Genomic DNA, 20,185 nt, shown 5'->3' with positions numbered 1-20,185 from the left:
TCTAATGTATTCTCCAGGGTCAATGGAAAGGAGGACAGTTGAGAGGTTTGGGCCCTCTGAAGATCTTTCTTGTCCAGGGTGCTCAATAAAAAAAGTGGTTTGCTCTGGATGAAATTTCTAGGGAAAATCTTGGCTAGAATAGTCAGACCATCTGTAGAGGAACAGCCCATGCCTGGAGATGATGTCACCAAAACAATGGCCAACTTGCCCAAGAGCCCAGCTGGTGGCCTGGCCAGTGCTTACAAATGGTTTGTGTGTTTAAGGAGCCAGAAGCACCATCTTCCTAACTACCCCCTCTAGCCTGAAGAGATGAGCTAAAGTAGGAAACTTGATTTTATTTCCCCCTTTCATTACATACATAACCACCTGAGTATTATCTACTTTCCATGAATAATTATAATAACCATAATAGACAACATTTATATAGGGCTTTAATCTTTACAAACACTTTACATGCATTTTTTTTGCAAGGCAGATGGGGTTAAGTGGCTTGCCCAAAGCCACACAGCTAGGTAATTATTAAGTGTCTGAGACCGGATTTGAACCCAGGTACTCCTGACTCCAAGGCCGGTGCTTTATCCACTACGCCACCTAGCCACCCCTACTTTACATGCATTTTATGTCATTTGATCAATAAATTACCAGTGTTCCTGAATAATCCAAACTGAAAGATCATCTCAAAAGTTCATTTAATCAAGGACTCTTATCACACACATTTACTAGAATTTAAAAATTTACCAAAAGCTGTTTTAATATTTCCAAAGTACTTTTCTCACAATGACTTTGCAAAGTAGGTAGTGTAATAAACCTAGAACTTAACTAAACACTTAAGTCCTGGGAAGCACTGTACGAATATTTCATTTTATCCTTACAAGGACCCTAAGGTTTAGGTGCTATTCTTAGCTCCATTTTACATTTTAAGCTTTAACTCAGGAGGTGAATAAGGTACCGAACTTGAAGTCAGGAAGAGAACTGAGTTTGAATCCTCATCTCAATTCTTCTTCTTCTTCTTCTTCTTCTTCTTCTTCTTCTTCTTCTTCTTCTTCTTCTTCTGCTGCTGCTGCTGCTGCTGCTGCTGCTGCTGCTGCTGCTGCTGCTTTTTCTTCTTCTTCTTCTTCTTCTTCTTCTTCTTCTTCTTCTTCTTCTTCTTCTTCTTCTTTTTCGAGACAGTCAGGGTTAAGCAACTTGCCTGGGGTCTTTTAGCTAATGTCTTGAGGGTGGATTTGAATTCAGAATTTGACTAGTTCCTATGACCAGCATTTATCCAGGGTTATTCCCTGTGGAACAATGAGAATCTCCCAGACCACAGACCCAGGAAGATCAGTGCTAAGCAGCAGGCAGTGATTGAAAGGGATAGGGGTTTGGGAGGGATGGGAATTGAAAGTAAGGAAGGGAGGGATGGGAATTGAAAGTAAGGAAAAGAGACTTGGTGATATCTATGCCATACTTCATTGGGATAGTCAGAGCCTGAAATTTACCCAGGTGTATAAAACACCATTCTCCCAAGATGCCAGTCAGTCAATAAACATGTATTTTTGTTTATTTTTATCCAGCATGATCACTCCTTGACAGCTCCCCCATCCCAATACAAACAGATATATACTCTCAGCTCACGTCTGAGTTAATCTCAACCTGGACTAGTTTTGCAGTTTTAAAAACTTTCTTGATGACTTTATTTTAAACATCATATTCATTTATAAGTTCCCTCTCCACTCTCCTCTATTCATAAAGGTTTTCCTTGAAACATGAGAGTTCATCTGGTGGGAACAGTTTTGCCTGGGGGGTGTTGACACCCTAGGTTCCTGCTCTATATGTGTCTGTGCTTGTTAAAAAAAAAGATTTGTTAAGAAGGAAAATTGTTTAACAAAATCAATCTGCATATTGACACATCTAACAATATATGCAGCATTCCATTTCCATAGTCACCTACCTCTCTGTTGGGAAGAAGGAGACTGTACAAGTTTTTGCTGCCAGTTGGAGACACTGCCTACCAGATGTATGAAAGGACTGTGTATGTGTACCTGTGGCAAAGTGGACAAAGCTCTTACCCATTGTGGCAGAGAGACGAGCTCTGAAGCATTGTTTCCCCTGCCTCATTTGTACTTTTCCAAAGGTGTTATAAAATAGTGGAATTTTAGATCTGGAAGGGACCTTAGTGGCCAACCCAGACCCTGGAAAGAATTTCTATTACATTAGGAAATGGTCATCTAGCCTTTGGGCAGCTAGGTGGTACAGTGGATGGAATCCTGGTCCTGGAATCAGGACTTAGATACTTAGCTATGTGACTCTCAGCAAGTCACTTAACCACATTTGCCTCAGTTTCCTCATCTATAAAATGAGCTGGAGAAGAAAATGGAACACTCCAAATTGAGATATGAAGAATCAGATACAACTGAGGTGACCGAACAGCATCTAGTCTTTACTTAAAGATTTCCAAAGAGGAGGAAACCACTATCATCTAGGACAGTCTAATCCATTATTTTGATTAGATCTAGTCATTTTCTTAATGTTGAGTCTAAATTTGCCATTTTTTTTAAAAAAAATGAATACTCATTTCTTTTGGGCACCTAATTATGCCCTCTACTGATATCACTGAAAAATAGAAGAGATACTTCAAATTCCTGCCAATCCATCTTTTTTTTATCTGGATTTGAGAATTCATGTCTTTCTTCTATCCATATCCAAACCCAGCCAAGCCAAGCTCCTCACTGGGGATCGCTCCAACCTTTCAACAACCTATATCTGTGCTCACAGGTCCCTGCTGCTTTTTAATTCACTTCAACTAGCCTAATCTGTATTCATCTTTTAAAACCCAGGTCAAGTCTGATAGTTTATCAAGCTGCACTTTAAACCAGGCATTATGCAAAGCACTAGGAATACAAAAAGAGGCAAAAGACAGTCCTTGACCTTACAGAGTTTACAATATGATGGGGAAAGAGGGCACTGGAGGTGGGCCATTTTTTTCTCCAGCTCATTTTACAGATGAAGAAACTGAGGCAAATAGGGTTGCAACTTGCCCAGGGTCACACTGAGGTTGGGTTTGATCTGATGAAGAAGAATTTCCTGACTTTATGCTCAGTACTCTATTCATTGAGCCATATAAATGCTGTACTAGATATGAGAGGTTAGCAAAGGCTTTCAGGGATTTTTTTTGGGAGGGGGACTTGAAGGAGACCTGGGAAGCCAGTAGCTGGTTTTAGGTATGGGGACAACCAGAGATAATTCATGGAATGGAGAGATGGAGGGTCTTATTCATGGAACAGTTATGAGGCCTGTGACACTGGATGGAAAAATACAGGTTTGGGAGTAAGGTATAAGAAGACCCAAAAGCACTGTGTGTTGAGAGGGAGGTGAGTGCTTTGAAGGGCTTTGAATGCCAAATAGTTGATTTGATCCTAGAGGTATGAGGAGTTACAGAATCTATTGAGTGGTGGGGAGGAGGGAGGGCAGTGAAGTCCCACATCTTTATAAAGTCTTCTCTAACCACATTGGGCCCTGCTCTGAATAATTTTTCTATTATTGAATACCTATCATTTTACATTTGACATTTGCATATATTATCTCTCCAGTGATGATGGGAACTCCTTAGGGTCAGGAATTAGCTTTAAATGTTTTTGTATCCATCACAGTACAAAGAGAAGATGGATACAGTGAATAGAATGCATAAGTCAGAAAGGTCTGAGTTCAAATTCAGCCTCAGACACTTAACTAGCTATGTGACTATGGAGAAGTCACTTAACAGCTGTCTGCCTCAGTTTCCTAATCTATAGAATGGAGGATGTTGATAGCATCAACTTCCTAGAATCTAGAGAATAAATGAGATCAAGATGTGGTAAAGCATTTTGTAAACCTTGATGCTAATTATTATTATTATTATTATTATTATTATTATTAAATATTTAATATCTATTTGACTGATATCAGAAAGTAGGTAGGTTTTGTGTTATAGTAGAATGAGCATTGATGGGGGAGCCAGGAAGCCACAGAATCTGAGTCAGAAAGGACCTAGTCTAGCCTGATGCATACCCAGGCAGGAATCTCCCTCTCCAGGATTTTGGACAAGCAATTATTCAGCCTCCACTTAAATGAAGGCCTCCAATAATAGAGAAGCTGCCACCTTGCATAGTAGCCATCTACTTTGGGAGAGCTTTAAATACCAGGAAGCTTGAGTTCAAATGATGACTCTGACCTTGGGCAGGCCACTTTATCTCAGTTTCCTCATCTGTAGAATGGGGATAGTAGAACAAACACTAGCTGCTTCATAGGGATATAGGGAGCAAAGCATCTTGCAAATCTTGAATATTATGTAAACATAAGTTATCATTATCATCATCTTTGGATCAGGAATCTGGAGACTTAATTCTTCCAGATACATGGAGTCATTTCTGCAGGGAAGTACCTTGACAGATTCAAATTCTTGTCCCTCACATCTGATTATCAGAAAGATTTGCCTCTGAGGCCAGATTGGGTTCTGCCTCCTATTGATTCTAAACAAGCTGGAGGGACAGGCCATAGATTCAAAACTATGTTCTGGAAAGGGCCTGGGGTGCTAGCAGCTGGCCTTGAGACCAGGCTGGCACAGCTGACCTGTAGCAAGACAGGGTTTGGGCACAGACTGGCACAGACAGGCACAAGCCAGCCTAGTCAGGAGCCAGGCCTGCTGAGGCAGAGTAGCACATGGTGGGAATCTGGTTGAGGGAGCTGTTGCAATTTTCCTGAGCTGAGGATACCACAGAGCTTTGCACAAGAAGAGGCAGACAGGCTGTATCCACAAAAAGACTTGGGTGGGTGGGAAGGATAAGGACCCAGGCTCTTTCTGCTTCTTTCAGAGCCAGATTTAAAAGAGAAAGGAACCCCAAAGACAATCTCTTAGGTCACCAGCTCCTGGGCCTGTCTGCCTGTTGGGGTAAGGGTCTTGGTCCTATAAAGGGGACCTCGGGGGAGACTTCGTGTTCAAGAGTTTCCAGAAACCATTGAATAGCAACAATAGCAGCAAACCAGAGTAACAGTTCTGGAACACAAAAAAATTCAGAAGACAGTCCCCATTTTCAATATCCAGGTTTAGAAAACCCTTTTCTTAGGCATTGTGTTTGTTCATTATCAGCCCTAGGGAAAGATTCTTGTTGTAGCCCTTTGGGATCCCATAACTTTGTGAAGATTGGTCAGAGAGAGAGATGAGCATGTAGTATCCAGGAGACACAACTGGCTATAATTTTTGTCATCTTTTTACTCACAATAAAGAAAGGTTGCATAGCTAAAAAAACAATGAAAGAAGAATCGGGAGAACTATTACTCCTATCTCTGTCCTCAATTCATTCATTTTAATATGGGTAAGTCACTTCCCCTTTCTGGTCCTCAGTTTCCTTATCTGTAAAATGTAGTGGTATGGTAGAAAGAATATTGAATTTGGAGTCAAAAGATTTAGGTCCAAATTTTGACTTTGCTGTTTACTATCTATGTGACCTTGGACAAGTCATTCACCTTTCTCTATTTCCTCATTTGGACTAGATGACTTGTAAGGTCTCTTCTAAGTCTAAATCTATGATCTTGGAAATTATATAACCTCGAAAGTATCTTCTAGCTCCATGACGCCTGTGACTTCTTGATCTTGGGCCTCTTGATTCAGGCCTGAGCTTCTTGAGACCCCATATTCATTGTTCCTTTCACTTTGCTTTAGTCTTGTTGCTTTTATTTTTTAATTTTTTAGGTTTTTGCAAGGTAAATGGAGTTAAGTGGCTTGCCCAGTGCCACACAGCTAGGTAATTGTTAAGTGTCCGAGGCCAGATTTGAACTCAGGTACTCCTGACTCCAGGGCCAGTGCTCTATTGACTGCACCACCTAGCCACCCCTAAAATATCCTAAACTACTGTACCAGGGATTCTCAAGCTTCTCAAAGAACCCTCAGTCTTTTTTTAGGGTTTTTTTTTACAAGGCAATGGGGTTAACTGGCTTGCCCAAGGCCACACAGCTAGGTAATTATTAAGTGTCTGAGGCTGGATTTAAACTCAAGTCCTCCTGACTCCAGGGCCAGTGCTCTATATACTGCACCGTCTAGCCGCCCTGTTGTTTTTATTTTTTAATAAAAGAAAGATTTTATTTATTTTGAACTTTACAACTTTTCCCCCACCCCACAATTTAGAAGGCAGTCTGTTAGTCTTTACATTGTTTCCATGGTATGCATTGATCTAAGTTGGATGTTATTCCAAAATTTCTAATAAACATGCAAGGTCAGTCCTGCCCTTAATTAAGGAAATGCATGCACCCATGGATTCAGCCACACACATTCAAATAAATATTTACTGAACACTATTATATGCTTGGTGTGGAGGAAAAAGAGCTATGAATTTGGAGTCAAAGTCTGGTTTTATTGCTTATTACGTGACCTGAGTCAAGTTACTCAATCTTTGTGCACCTCAGTTTTCTCATCTGGACAATGAAGGGCCTGCATTAGATGATCTTAAAGGCAACTTCCTTTTTAAATGGATGATTTTATCAGAGCACATGTAGTTTTCCACCAACTCCTGAAAAAGGGGCTTCCACACTCAAACAAAGGGATCCAACAATGCCCTTGAGCCTACATGGATATGCAAGCACATTGGCACACATATGAGTGGATACAGATGATAAGGGCACGTACACCCACATTAATCATATGTACACATGGATACACAAAGACAAACGGGCACGAGAATAATGCACATGGACCTGCATGAACACTAATGGGGATATAGACACCTGACCCCCAAACCACTCATTCATATTCACACAAAAAAGATTTCTCTCCTGTGCTCTCTGACTTCCAATGATGTTATAAGAATAAAGGATAATGTCTCAGATTTCCAGAGCCCTTTACAGTTTATTAAGCAAATTTACTTATAAGTTTCATATTGAGAAGAGGCAGTGCAGTACCTTAGAGAGGACACTGGTTTTTGGAGTCAGAGTTTCTGGGTTGGGATGCTAGCTTTGCCTCTATGACACTGGGGGGGGGGGAATTCCTTCATCTGTAAATTTTTAAATTAATTTTTTCAATGAACAAAAGAAATCCATTTTCTTTCCCTCCTACCTCCATCCCATTGAAAATAAAAAGAAAAGCAAAACTCATTTATAATAAAAAGGCACAGCAAAGCAAAATTAATTCTTCACATTAGCCCTGTCCAAAAACATGTCTTAATCTATACTCTTGAGTGTACCATCTGTCACAGGACAGGGTGGGTCTTCAGGTCATCAAACATTAAGAGCCTACTATGTGCTAGCAGTATGCTAAGTTCTGGAATACAAAGAAAGTCAAAAGTCAGTTCCCACTCTCAAGGAGCTAGTGAGAAATATAAACAAATTTAAACAGAATAAACTGAAAATTATCTGAGGGAAGGTTCAATGATTGTGGAGGACCATGGAAGTTTTCATGAAGAAGATGGCACTTTGGATGAGACTTGAAGGAAATCAAGGGATCCAAAGATCCAGAACACATTTCTTGATGAGCATTCCAGGTTTAAGAGACAATAAATGAAAATAAACAGAGATGAACTGTCTTGTTTGATGAAGGCCAGTGTTACTGAATATGTGCAGGCAAATAAAGTATAAAAAGATTGGAAAGGGGCTAGAGTATGAAATATTTTTAAAAGCCAGGAGCAGCTAGATGGTATTTAAACAGAATAAACTGAAAATTATCTGAGGGAAGGTTCAATGATTGTGGAGGACCATGGAAGTTTTCATGAAGAAGATGGCACTTTGGATGAGACTTGAAGGAAATCAAGGGATCCAAAGATCCAGAACACATTTCTTGATGAGCATTCCAGGTTTAAGAGACAATAAATGAAAATAAACAGAGATGAACTGTCTTGTTTGATGAAGGCCAGTGTTACTGAATATGTGCAGGCAAATAAAGTATAAAAAGATTGGAAAGGGGCTAGAGTATGAAATATTTTTAAAAGCCAGGAGCAGCTAGATGGTGCAAAGGATAGAACACCAAGCCTAATTAATCTTCCTGAGTTAAAATCTAGCCTCAGATACTCACCAGTTGTGTGACCCTGGGCCAATCACTTAACCCTGTTTGCCTCAATTTTTTCATCTATATAATGAGTTGGAGGAGGTAATGGCAAACCACTCCAGTAACTCTGTCAAGAAAACCTCAAATGGGATCACAAAGAGTCAGATGTGACTGAAAAATGACAACTCAACTTTAAAAGTGAAAAGATTTTATATCTGAACTTGAAGGTAATAGAAAGAGAACACTGAAAGACTAGAATCTATTGAGCAGGAGAGAGACACGGTTGTGTATGAGTTTAGGAAGATCACTTTGTCAGATGAGTAGAAGACATATTAAAATGGAGAGAGATTTGAAACCAATCAACAGACTATTGGAATAATGCCAGCATGAGGTCATATGGGCCTTTAGAGTCAGATGAGAGATTTTATCCAGATGGAATTGATGACTGGATGTAGGCGGTGAGGGAAAGTGAAGATTTGAGGATGATATCTAGGTTGTGAGACTGACTGACTGTGAGTATGGCAGTGCCCCTGATAGTAATAGGAAAGTAAGGAAGAGGGGAGATATTTTTTGGGGGAAAGATAATGAGATCAGTTTTGGATATGTTGAGTTTAACAAATCTTTGGGGGTATCCAGTCTGAGGCATCGAATAGGTAGTTAGAGATGTGAGTCTTGAGGGCAGAAGAGAATTTAGGTTGGATAAGTAGATTTAAAACCATCTTCACATGAAGATGATAATTTGGATCTTCGGGAACTGATGAGATCAGAAAACAAAATAGTTTAGAGGGAGAAGAAAGAACCTTGGGGAATTTTCTTGCTTAGCCTTTGAGATTTGGATGAAGATCCAACAAAGGAGATGGAGAAGAAATGTCAGATAGGTAGAAAAACCAGGAGAGAGCAGTGTCAGGAAAACCTGGAGAGAAGAAAAACCTAGGAGAGGAATGTAATCACAATTGTCAAAGTCTTCAGAGGAAGTTGTTTTATGATGTGTATTCTGATATTGGGTGGTTCTGAAATCGGATAGAGTTGTCTCTCAAAACTACTTCCTTCACCTGTAAATTAAAGGTCATTGGCAATGCTGTGATTTTGAACCCTGATTCCTCTTTTAGTGCACATTCCATAAATTGCTGCCTATTAGCAAGTTTTCTTTTAAATTAGTATTTTATTTTCCACACTACATGTAAAAACAAATTTTAACTTTCATTTTTTTACAATTTTGAGCTCCAAATTTCCTCTTGTCCTCCTTTCCACCATCACTGAGAAGACAAGCAATTTGATAAAGGTTATACATGTTTAGAAAGTGTTCTGAAAGGAGTTCTATTATCTGAAAGGTCAGGTAATGGAGTTCAATAGCCTAAACAGCAGCTTCTCATCTTCTCTAGGAAATTATTCCCATTCTCTCTTAATTCTAGTTTCTTTTCTTAATTGTTTATTTACTACTTATTCTGCATATAGCCATTTGTCTAAGTTGTTTACATATTATCTCCCCCTTCTGATGAGCTCCTCAAGAGGGGAGACTTTGCTTTTCTTTGAGTCCCCAATGCTTAACCTAGTGAGAGGCAAATCAACTGCTTAATAAGTATTGATTGATTGGCTGATGCAATTGTGGCAATGTTTGAAAAGAGAAGGGGTTTGTATATGAAAGATACAATGAAAGGAGAGAGAGAGAGAGACAGACAGACAGAGATAGACAGAGACAGAGACAGAGACAGAAAGCAAGCATCCATAGGCAGAGAGCCACAACAGGTCTCTTTTGCTCGTCCAGAACTTTCCTGGTTATGTGGTTGGGTCTTCCAAAGAATAGAATTCTAGAATCTCAGAACCAAAATGGACCTCAGGGAGTGTGTAATTTAATCTGTGCCAAAAGCTCCAGTTACTTACACAGCCAATACAAAGCACTGTCTTCTGAAATGAACTCAGTGTATAACTTGTTCCTGGGTCAAGATCTCTGTGGGAGCCTGTAAAACCCATACTAGTTGCTGAGACAATTGACTCCCCAGATTCCTGGATGTGTTGCTGAGTAGAGTGACTCTTGGAGCTACAGGCTGACTTCTCAGCAAGAGTTTGAATTCCTCAGAATTATAAAGTTCAGAGATTTTAATCGGTGTGAATCACCTGTGAAATAGATGATGACAGTTCTATTGGTGAGCATCCAGAAGAGGGAGGGCAACCTAGCTGGTAATGGGTCTTGGGTTCAGGCCATAAAGGGAAGAGTGAAAGGAACTGAGGATGTTGAACCTGGAAAAGAAAAGACTCAGGGGTATGTGGCAGCTGTCTAGGAATATGTGAAGGGCTATCAAATGCAGAAAAAGATTAGGTCTATTCTTTTTTGTTCTAGAGGGCAGAACTCTCTAGAATGAGTAATGAAATTGTGTAAAGAGATGAATTTGTGCTTGATATAAGAAAAAACTTCCTACTTATCAGAGCTAACCCAAAGGAGAAGAGATGGTAGCTCCTCATTGTTAGTGATATTTAAGTCTAGACTATATAGACATTTGTCAGACAGATTGTAGAAGGTTGCTCAGATTGAAGGGGAAGCATTAAGTACCTACTCTATATGAGACACTACTTTAAGCACTTTGAAAATATCATCTCATTTGATCCTGACAACAACCTGGGGAGGTAGATGCCATTATCAGTCTTATTTTACAACAGAGGAAGCAGAGGAAAGAGGTTAAATGACTTGCCCAAGGTCACATAGCTGGCAAATTTCTGAGGCTGGATTTGAACTTGCTGACTCTTGACCCTAAATGATGATACACAAAGGAAACCTATTCTAAAACTAAGACTTAGTTGTTGTCTCATTCGGGTTCTTATTTTATAGAAGAGGTAAATGAGCCCTGGAGGGTCATGGCTAGATAATGATGAAGTCTAGAATATAGCTCAGTTCTCATGAAACCCAAAGCAGAACTCTATAAAGTTATAGGATGGAGATTGGGGTTGTTTTTGTCAACCAATCAATCCATTAATTGATCAATTTTTTTAGTTTTTCACAAGACAATGGGGTTAAGTGGCTTGCCCAAGGCCACATAGCTAGGTAATTATTAAGTATCTGAGGCCGGATTTGAACCCAGGTACTCCTGACTCCAGGGCTGAGGCTCTATCCACTGTGCCACCTAGCTGCCCCATGATTGATCAATTGTTAATCAATTATTGAGTATTTATTAAATGCCAATTAAGTGTCACTGTCCTAGATGCTGAGACAAAGAAAGGAACAGTGCCTACCCTAAACAAGCTTGCAATATCCTAAAGAAACATGTGCATGTGTACATATAAATACACATACATTTACGTATTTATAGATGGTTAAGCATGAAATACATAAGCAATAGAAAGTAATTTGAGGGAAGGCCAGAAAAACCTTCATGTAGGGATATTTGAACTTAACTCTGAAGGAAATTAAAAATTCTAATAACTGGAGATGAGGAGGGAGTGCATTCTCTGTATGGGAAGGCAGCATGTGCACAAGTGTGAAGCTGGGAAATGGAATTTTTTTTAATAGGCTAGTTTGCTAGAATGTAAGAGTTGAAGAACAAATGTAATAAGCCTAGAAAACTAAGTTGGAGCCTGATTACAAAGGGCTTTGAAAGCCAAGCAGAGGAGTCTGGAGGGGACTGAACTTGGGGGTTCCTGGACCTACTAAGAAGACCTGGACATGCAAAGTATTTATTAAATGTCTGAAACACATGTGACCCCTGGTTGTCCTGTATTTGTTATATGACACACCTATTCTTCATCTCCTCATTGGTATAATTAGAAGAAATTTGTAACAAGGGCAACTCAGGCTCTGTCTAAGAAAGGGCTTTCTTAGTCCTGGATAATGAAGTCTATGGATGTTCTCCCATCCCTGGAGAAACTTTAGGTTAGTATAAGTCCTCTTTGCTTATCTTCATAGAAATACTTAGAAGAGGAAGGATCAGAATACCACCCCCCATTTTTCCTTCCAAATTTTCTTTTATTCTCAGCCATGCACTTTTTATATTTTTTCCCTTCCTCCCCATTCTGCCCTAGAGATGTTTACCATTAGATACATATATGTATTTATATATAGAACCATCTTTTTATCACTTCTTTCTTTGGAGGCAGATAGCATCTTTTCTCATCTATTCTTTGTCCCTGATTTGAATACTTACAATACTCAAAAATGACTTGGTCACTCAAAGTTGTTCTTTTTTTTTCAAGGTTTTTTTTTTTTTGCAAGGCAAACAGGGTTAAGTGGTTTGCCCAAGGCCACACAGCTAGGTAATTATTAAGTGTCTGAGACAGGATTTGAACCCAGGTACTCCTGACTCCAGGGCCAGTGCTTTATCCACTATGCCACCTAGCCGCCCCCTCAAAGTTGTTCTTAACACAGTATTACTGTTATTGCAAATAATATTCTCTTGGATCTACTCATTTCACTCTTCATTATTTCATGAACATTCTTTAAAAATTTTTTAAATTCATTTTTTATGTGTTTCAAATTCTCTCCCTCCTCCAGTCCCTCCCCCACCTTTTGAGAAGGCAAACATTATGATGCCTATTATATCTGTCACACTTTTTTTCTAACCCTGGATTTTTAACAGTCCCAATGTACCTTTAATTAAAGTCTCTTCTAGTCCCTAATCCTTTGTGATTAACATCTCTGCTCAAGGGTTATCTTTATGTTTACACTAAGAAATGATAATAGCTTAAAAGAGAGCTTTTCCTCACAACAATTCTGCCAGGTAAGAGGTGCTGCAGGTATTATTATCTCCATTTATAGTTGAAGAAACTGAGGAAGTGAGGTTAATCATTAGCCATTAAGTGTGGGAGCTGTTATTTGAACCTCACATCTGCTGCCTTTCCACTAGAGTATAGAAGGTCGATTCTGGAGCTATGTAGCTTGCCAGCAATCCTTTCTTAGGATTAAAACTTAGGAACTGGAAAGAACTTGAGAGATAAAATGGTCCATACCCCTGTCTCTGGTGCTCTCAGTTCATTCCAGATGGATAGGTTAGTAGGTTGCTTTCACACTGACTCTCCCTAGAAAGAGATGCTATCATCTCCTGGAGTGGAACAACCTTCATAGTCAGGAAGCTTTTGCAGTCCTTGGTCCTTTCTCTCACAGTCACAAATTTTGGTTTCTCTGTGATACTTCACTTCTCAGAGCTCTAGACAATTCTTTAAGAGAAGGTGCTTGGCTGAGTGCCTGGAATAATTTCATTATTGTTTAGTTATGTCCAACTCTTTGTGATTCCATTTGGGGGTTTTCTTTTTTTTTATTTAATTTTTTTTTTAATTTAAGGCAATGGGTTTAAGTAACTTGCCCAAAGTCACACAGCTAGGCAATTTTTAAGTATCTGAAGTCAAATTTGAACTCGGGTCCTCTTGATTCCAGGGCCGGTGCTCTATCCACTGTGCCACCTAGTTGCTCAATTTGGTGTTTTCTTGACAAAGATACTGGAGTGGGTTTGCCATTTTCTTTTCCAATTAATTTTATAGAGGAAAAATTGGGATAAATAGGGTTAAATGACTTTCCCAGAGTTGCACAGCTTGTAAGTGTCTGAGATTGGATTTGAATTCAGATCTTCCTGACTACTGGCATTCTAATAATTTTGCCACCTATCTGCCCCTCTGGCATAAACCAGATACTTAATAAGTGTTTATTGACAAGTTTTTATTGGGATTATTTCATCATATGAGGAGGATACACATTCTGTGATTCAGTGACATCATATATCAGACTTTTAACCCTATCCCAAGGATAGAAGATCTTGTTTCAGTTCTCTATTCCTGTCTCTAGGTTCCCAGGACTTCCTTGTTCTGGTTGGGGAGGTACTCAGGCATATGAGTTAAAGGATTCCATTTTCAGATCTGGGCAGCTTTCTCTTTTGGGGTAGGGGTAGCTGAGAAAGGTAGACAGAGGGAGAGAGAATGAGACCAATCAGAATTGGGTGGGCCTTTCACTGAACCAGAGTAAGGAAAAGAGATAAGGTGGCAATTGGGCATCCCACATACACCTACAAAGACACAAATATGACTACTCATCTCTCCCTTCCCTTCAGGGCAATAATCTATTTCTGTGAGTGGTCAGTAGCATTTCAGTGTTGTGTCAAAGCAACACTTCAGGGACCCTTGTGCCTTTTTCTCAGTCTGCCTTTGTCTCCCTCCTTCTTCCTTAGCTCAGTCTTCCCAGGCAGTGCCAAGGGGAAGATGCGATGAAAGGGGACTGGTATTATTGGGCCTCTACCCTAAGAATGTTACTACAAAACAAACACAATGCTACCTGTATAAAAATATTTAGTATAATCACTAAAAGAATAATATGGAGTATTGTAGAATTAGGGAAAAAATGGCAATGATAATATCATGCCACATGTATTTATTACTCCATTAGATTTTCACAATAATTCTGAGAGTCAAGTTAGGGTGACTGTTATTCTTTCCATTTGACAGAAAAGACATAATCTCAGAGTAAGGAAGAAACTTGACTTAAGGTCAAGCTGGGATTCAGAACCCTTGTTTCCAAATCCATTGCTCTCTTTGCTACACCAAACTGTGGTGAACACAAATGTAATTAAGGACTTGTATAGTAATGCAAATTGGAAAAAGAAGAGCCAGTAAAATTGTATAAGAAATAGTATGAGAAGCAATGGATTGGGAGTGAGAAGACTTAGTCCGAATTCCACCTTAACCCTAAAATGATGATCTTTGGCAAATCTCTTCATTTCTGGCCTGAAGTTTCTTCCATCTGTAAAATGAAGGGATTAGATCAGATGGCCTTTAGGTTTTGCTTCCAGTATTAAATATTTGACACCTATGTTGATACATTATCTATTGTCAACTATATTGACATTTACAAATCTATAGAAAGCGTTTTGAAAAACATGTGGAAAAGTTATGGACAAAGAGCTGAAGAGGACCCAGAGGAAATAATAGAAAAATGTAATTATTGTTAAAAACCCAACAATAGTTTTAAAGTTTTTTAAAATATTGATTTGCCTGTTAGGTTACACTAAAAAAGGAAAAAAAGAAGAGAGTCTGGCAATGTGGGTGAGTAAATTGCCTCTTTGCTGCAGCCTGTCTGGGAAGGGATCATTGTTGGGGCATTATAGGGAAAGTCCTTGGGGAATAGCTAAGCTATTTCTTAGAACATGCCGCTCAAGCCAGAGTTACCTTTCTCATAGGTCCTAAGAAAAGAGAGAGGTACAGGGTTTTCTGAGCCAACTTTTGATTATTCAGAGGAAGATTCTCTCTCTCTTGTTGGGTTATCCAGAACCTTTGTTATCCTATTCTTAGACTCATGAACTATTTTCTTGCCTGTTCCCAGAATGCAGTTCTGATCTTGGACTTCAAAAACAGCTCTGGTAAGAGAAAAGGAAGAGTAGACCAAAACTCATGACAAGAATAGTGTTTGGGATTGTCTGTGGATTTATTTATGCTCCCTCTTCTCCCAACATATCAAAGGATTTGTAGTTGGGAAGAGATCTTAAAGATCACTTCATCTAAAGTTCTTTTACAGATAAGGAAACTGAGGCTCAGAACTGACTTGTTGAGGACTGTGAAGATGGTAAATGGCAGAGCTCAGATCAAAATCTGAGGACTTCTACTCTAGAGTCAGAGCTTTTCACAACACATCTTTTTACTTCCTTTTCCAATGCTGAGAAGATTGGGAAACAGGTTTGAGTTCTTAGGAAAACAGGGCAACAGAAATGTAGTAGGGGCAGGACAAAGGGAGTCCTGCCTAGAGGAGCAAGCAGGGCTCTGAGCTCATTCTCTCTGTGTGTGCTCCCTTTCACACAAATGTTCACACGATCAGTCCCTATCACCCCTCCTCCTTCCTCTGGATTCTCAAACCTCCAAACAACCTTGAATGACATCTCTGGTTCCTAGACCTCAAGCTCACCCCCCTCTGATTGTCTGGGCTTGAGCATTTCTCTGGTCTTCCTTGCCTTTGATCCTGTACCTATTCAGCACCAGGGCCCACTCTGCTTCCATTACTCCCCCTTCTCCGCCCCCCTCCTGGCCACCCCACAACTGGAGGATCCCTTAGTGCCAAGATTGTAGGCAGGCCCTACATCAGAGTGGGCTATGGGCATTGGTTGCAGGGGCTGCTATTCATCATTGGTTCATTTTACACGTAATAATATCAGCTACTTGTGTTTAACATTTGAAAGTTTGTAAAGGGTTATCTCATCTGATCAGAATACCAATACATGGAGGCAAATATTATCCCCCTTTAACAGATGATGAAACTGAGGTAGACAGAGGTTACTTAGTGTGACTTTCTCTGGTTCACATTGCTAGCAAGTATCTGAGGGAGGATTTGAATTTAGGGGTGCTTATTCTCCCCCCTTTTTTTTTCTTATCACCAGCCCCTTCTCTTATTAGGAAGCTGAAGCTTTCTGAAAATCTTTACCCTCCATACAAAGCAGTAGCTATAGAAGAAGAGAGGGGGAAGAAGGTCAGGGTCCAAGACTCCTCAGCTCTTGTTATCCACCACAGGTGATGGAGCTTTTCTTAACATTTCCTTCCTAAAACTTGAACAGGAGTCTCTGATGGATGCCACTCCCCACTCCCCCCCCCCCCCCCCCGCCTCCAATCAGGAATAATATTTTCCTCATTCTGCAAAGGAAAACTAAAAACCCCAAAGAAAATAAAAAGCACAAAACTAAAAAAAAAAAAAAAAGACTTAGGAAGGAAGTGCTTAAGTAACCAGCCTCAGACCCTCAGAGAAAGTGCCCGTTCTTCCCAGAACCTTCTTGGCCAGCTTGGGGTACCGGGATCCTGGCGTTACTCTTGCTGGGACACCTGGCACCTTGGGGGGATGGACCCCGGGATTCCCTTAGGAGAGCTGGTGGGCCTCCCCTAGCCCTGGCTGCAACATTCCGAGACGCGTTGCTGGGAGCCGGTCCCCAGCCTCCCTCAGACAGTCCAGGTTCCAGGGATGCGGATGGAGAGGGCTCGGGGACCTCTCGGGGTCCCCGCATGGGGAGGGGAGGCAGAGATGCCAAAGAAGTCAGCCAGGTGCCCACCAACCCCTTCTCTGCCCACGCCCCCTCCCCGGCCCCAAGTTTAGCTGAGACTGCTCGGAGTCTGGAAGCCAGTCCAGGGCCACCTCCTGGAGCTCCGAGGGGCCCCCGGGGCCTGGGACGTACCTGGGGCCGACGCAGCAGCCGGAGTCCTTGAGCTCGGAACCACCTTCTCTCCCCGCCCTCTTCCCTCTGCCTCTGGCCGTCCTGCCGCCGCCGCCGCCGCGGCTTTGAGTGTGTCAGTGTGTGATTGTGTGTGGCTGTGTGTGTGAGTGTGTGCGCGCCCCCCGAGCCACTGCAGCATCTCTGCATCACGATGTGCTCCTCCCTCTGCCCCTCTCCCTCTGCCCCTCCCTCTGCCCTCCCCCCACACGCTCTGCTCCCCGACTCACTCAGTTTCTCAGCCAACGCTTCTCGGTCCCCCGAGAGGGTGCTCTGTCTCCCCCCCTTCCCCTTGTCCCCCTCCCTGGTCCCACACCCTCTTATCTTTACCTCATTTGCTGTCGTCTAAGGACCAGTCAGCGAGCCCGAGCCTCCCCGCATCCTCCATAATTCATGGGCAGCAGCAGCAGCCCCGGCTGCGCTGCTCCTGTCTGGTCCTCTCCCTCCGTCACCGCCCCAGCGAACCTCGCTTCTCGCGTCTCCCCAGATTGAATCTCCCTCAGAGGAAGGACTTGAGACTTCTTCCATCTAGTTCTCCGAGTGGCTTCGGGTTGGGTGGTGGGTGCTGATGGGGAGAGGCAGAGGGAACAGCCTTCCCCGCCAGAGTCCTGGAGATCTGCAGAGCCAAAGCCCCCAGTCTTATCTTAAAAATGGATCCACAGTGAGAGCTTAGTCCAACAAGAAATCCCTCAGGGGGTGGAGCAGGGGGACCTGATAACCGTCTTCGGGAGAGCTGGTAAGGGGAGAGAGGCAGGATTAGCCCCGTTCTAGCACCGGGAGCCAAAGGGTGCACGATGCGGTCAAACAGGAACACATTTCCAAAAATCAGAATTGTCCAAAAGTAGAATGGGTTGCTGGCTGTTTTCTTCCCCACTGGAGGCCTTCAGAGGTTGGACCAGCGACTCGTGGGGTATGTCAGAGTGCAGATTTTAGATCTGAAGGGATTCTTCCATATCATAGATGAGGAAATTGAAGTAGGGAAAGGGTAAGTGGCTTTTCCAGGGTTACAGAGTTAAAAAAAGTATCAGAGGTGGGATTTGAATTCAGGTTTTTCTTAGTACAATTTCCTCTCCGCTACCCTCTGCTGCCAATATGAAGTATTTTCGTTCTTAAATTCTTTGAAGGCTATTCTGTCCTGGGAAGGCATGGGGCAGAAGTAGAGGTGGGAATGAATTGGTTAAGGGAAACAAAGTCTATTTAGGAAGATCAATTCTGTTTAGATGGTTCAGTCAATGAGCATATGTGGGAATTTCATTATGCACCACCACCTCCTTTCCCCAACTGGGAAAATTAATTGGGACAGAAAGAAAGAAGAGAATATTCCACCCATGTCTGGATTCCCTTAACTTGACTATCAAAAGTGTCCCCATTACCTAAGTCTTTCCTGATGGCGTTTACTATATACCCTGAGCCAAGAGAAGATCAATGATTTGCTTAGGTTTTTGAAGCATCCAGAATGCTCAGCCAGTCCCAATGTATTGAGACTTGAGCAGGATTCTTACTTCCCTCTTCAGAAAGCACCAAATCTGGAAGACTTGGATTTTTTAAACTTAGTTGTAATCAAAAGGGGTAGGAATTGTCCAGAGCTCTTTGTGTATGGAGATGGAGGGAGTGAATTTGGTAGTTTCTCATTTTTGCCCCCCCCATAAGACAAAGGAAGTTTGTTCCCCAGATCTTTTCTCACCCCTCCCCTGATTTCTGAAGAGAACATTATACTGGTGTTATTTCATTTCTGCCTCTCACTGATGAAGAGCCCAAGCTTCTGATTTTGCTAACAACATTTTGCTGAATAATTTTGAAATACCACAAGCCATTAAGACAGGCACAGAAAACATCTTATAGAGTTCTGTCCCTCTTCACTTCTGAGCTATGGATCAATCTTTTTGGTCTGTTACAGGGAGTAGACATTTTGGTTCCCAGCTAGCATAATCAACCTCCTTCTGATGCCATCCATGCCAGTCCAGTCCCTTAGTTCAGAGAGAATCTGGTGATGCCATGGAACAGAGCCATGACAGAAGAGTGCTTGGCAGTCACCAGGGAAAAGTGCCAAAGAAGTTAATTGCCCCTAGGTTTGTGGCTCTGAATATGTTTTCATGGATTTTTTTTCCAGAGGCCTCATAATTTAAAAGCTAACCTCTTCACTTGAGTAGGGCTCTTGTATTCTTTAAGTGAATCCTCATTTGAGGATGGCCCCCATGAAACAACACTGGAAAGGAGGAAATATGGTCATTGAAACAAAAAGAATTTGAGCTTTCTGGACTCTCTTGGGAGGCAGATCACTAGCAGAGGAGACTGTGGCTGTTGACTTATGCTAGATGACCATATATGGGTTTTTTTTAAACCATCTTACCCTTTCCCTGGTTATGGAGCAAAAAAAAAAAGGGAGAAAAGTGAGTTAAATCAAAGTTGTTCTCCACCTCCCCCCAAACTGAATCTGGTCATAGCTGAGTGGGTGGGTGGTGGAGGGGAGGGGAGGTGGGGAGGAATGCTTCCCCAAAGTCTATTCTCTGAACTGTTTCCTCATTTTTCTAAATGACTTGGGAAGGGGTGAGAGGATTTTCTGGGAATACTGAAGGTCCAAAGACAAACCTTGTAGATGGCAATTCCTCCAGGGAAACAGTCAGAAGAGATTTTAGCCTTTCTGATTTATTGCTGGAGAATTGGTTTGTGATATCATAAAGAAGTTAGTACATCAAGTATATCATCATGGGATTTCAACTTGGAAAAGGGATATTTGCCGACATCTAGACTAAGTATATCACTTTGAAACACAAAGACAAGAAGTCATCTATTCATGTTAATGTCTAATAAATAGCAAAATTGTAATTTCAACCCTGGTACTGTGGAACTGTGAATTGATCTAGACTTTCTATGAGGCAATTTGGAACTGTGCCCCCAAATTCACTAAGCTACAATTACAAGAGATCAAAGAGGAAAATATACTGTATGCATAAAAATATTTGTATGTGTGTGTGTGTGTATGTGTCTGTGTCTGTGTCTGTGTGTCTGTATGCAAAAAATTTGAAGCTAAAGGAATGCTCAT

At 41.4% G+C, this 20,185-nt stretch overlaps 1 protein-coding gene and 1 long non-coding RNA gene across 3 annotated transcripts in view; one reads left to right on the top strand and one right to left on the bottom strand.

Annotated features, from left to right (window-relative positions):
* Positions 1–17,540, bottom strand: part of CNTN2 (contactin 2) — a 50,932-nt gene extending 33,392 nt beyond the window's left edge. Inside the window, exon 1 of one of the 2 annotated variants that reach the window (XM_074222474.1) lies at positions 17,473–17,540. The gene's annotated coding sequence lies outside the window, so the exon portion shown is untranslated. Of the gene's footprint in view, positions 1–17,106; positions 17,152–17,472 lie in introns of those variants that run through there. The other variant, XM_074222473.1, reaches the window with a different exon arrangement.
* The window catches only part of LOC141513031 (uncharacterized), a 48,188-nt gene that overhangs the window by 2,402 nt on the left and 25,601 nt on the right, over positions 1–20,185 (top strand). The gene's annotated exons all lie outside the window — the stretch shown is intronic.

Source organism: Macrotis lagotis, chromosome 2, assembly GCF_037893015.1.
Source record: "Macrotis lagotis isolate mMagLag1 chromosome 2, bilby.v1.9.chrom.fasta, whole genome shotgun sequence".
NCBI lineage: Eukaryota > Metazoa > Chordata > Mammalia > Peramelemorphia > Peramelidae > Macrotis > Macrotis lagotis.
This window is presented reverse-complemented; position numbering and strand designations above follow the sequence as displayed.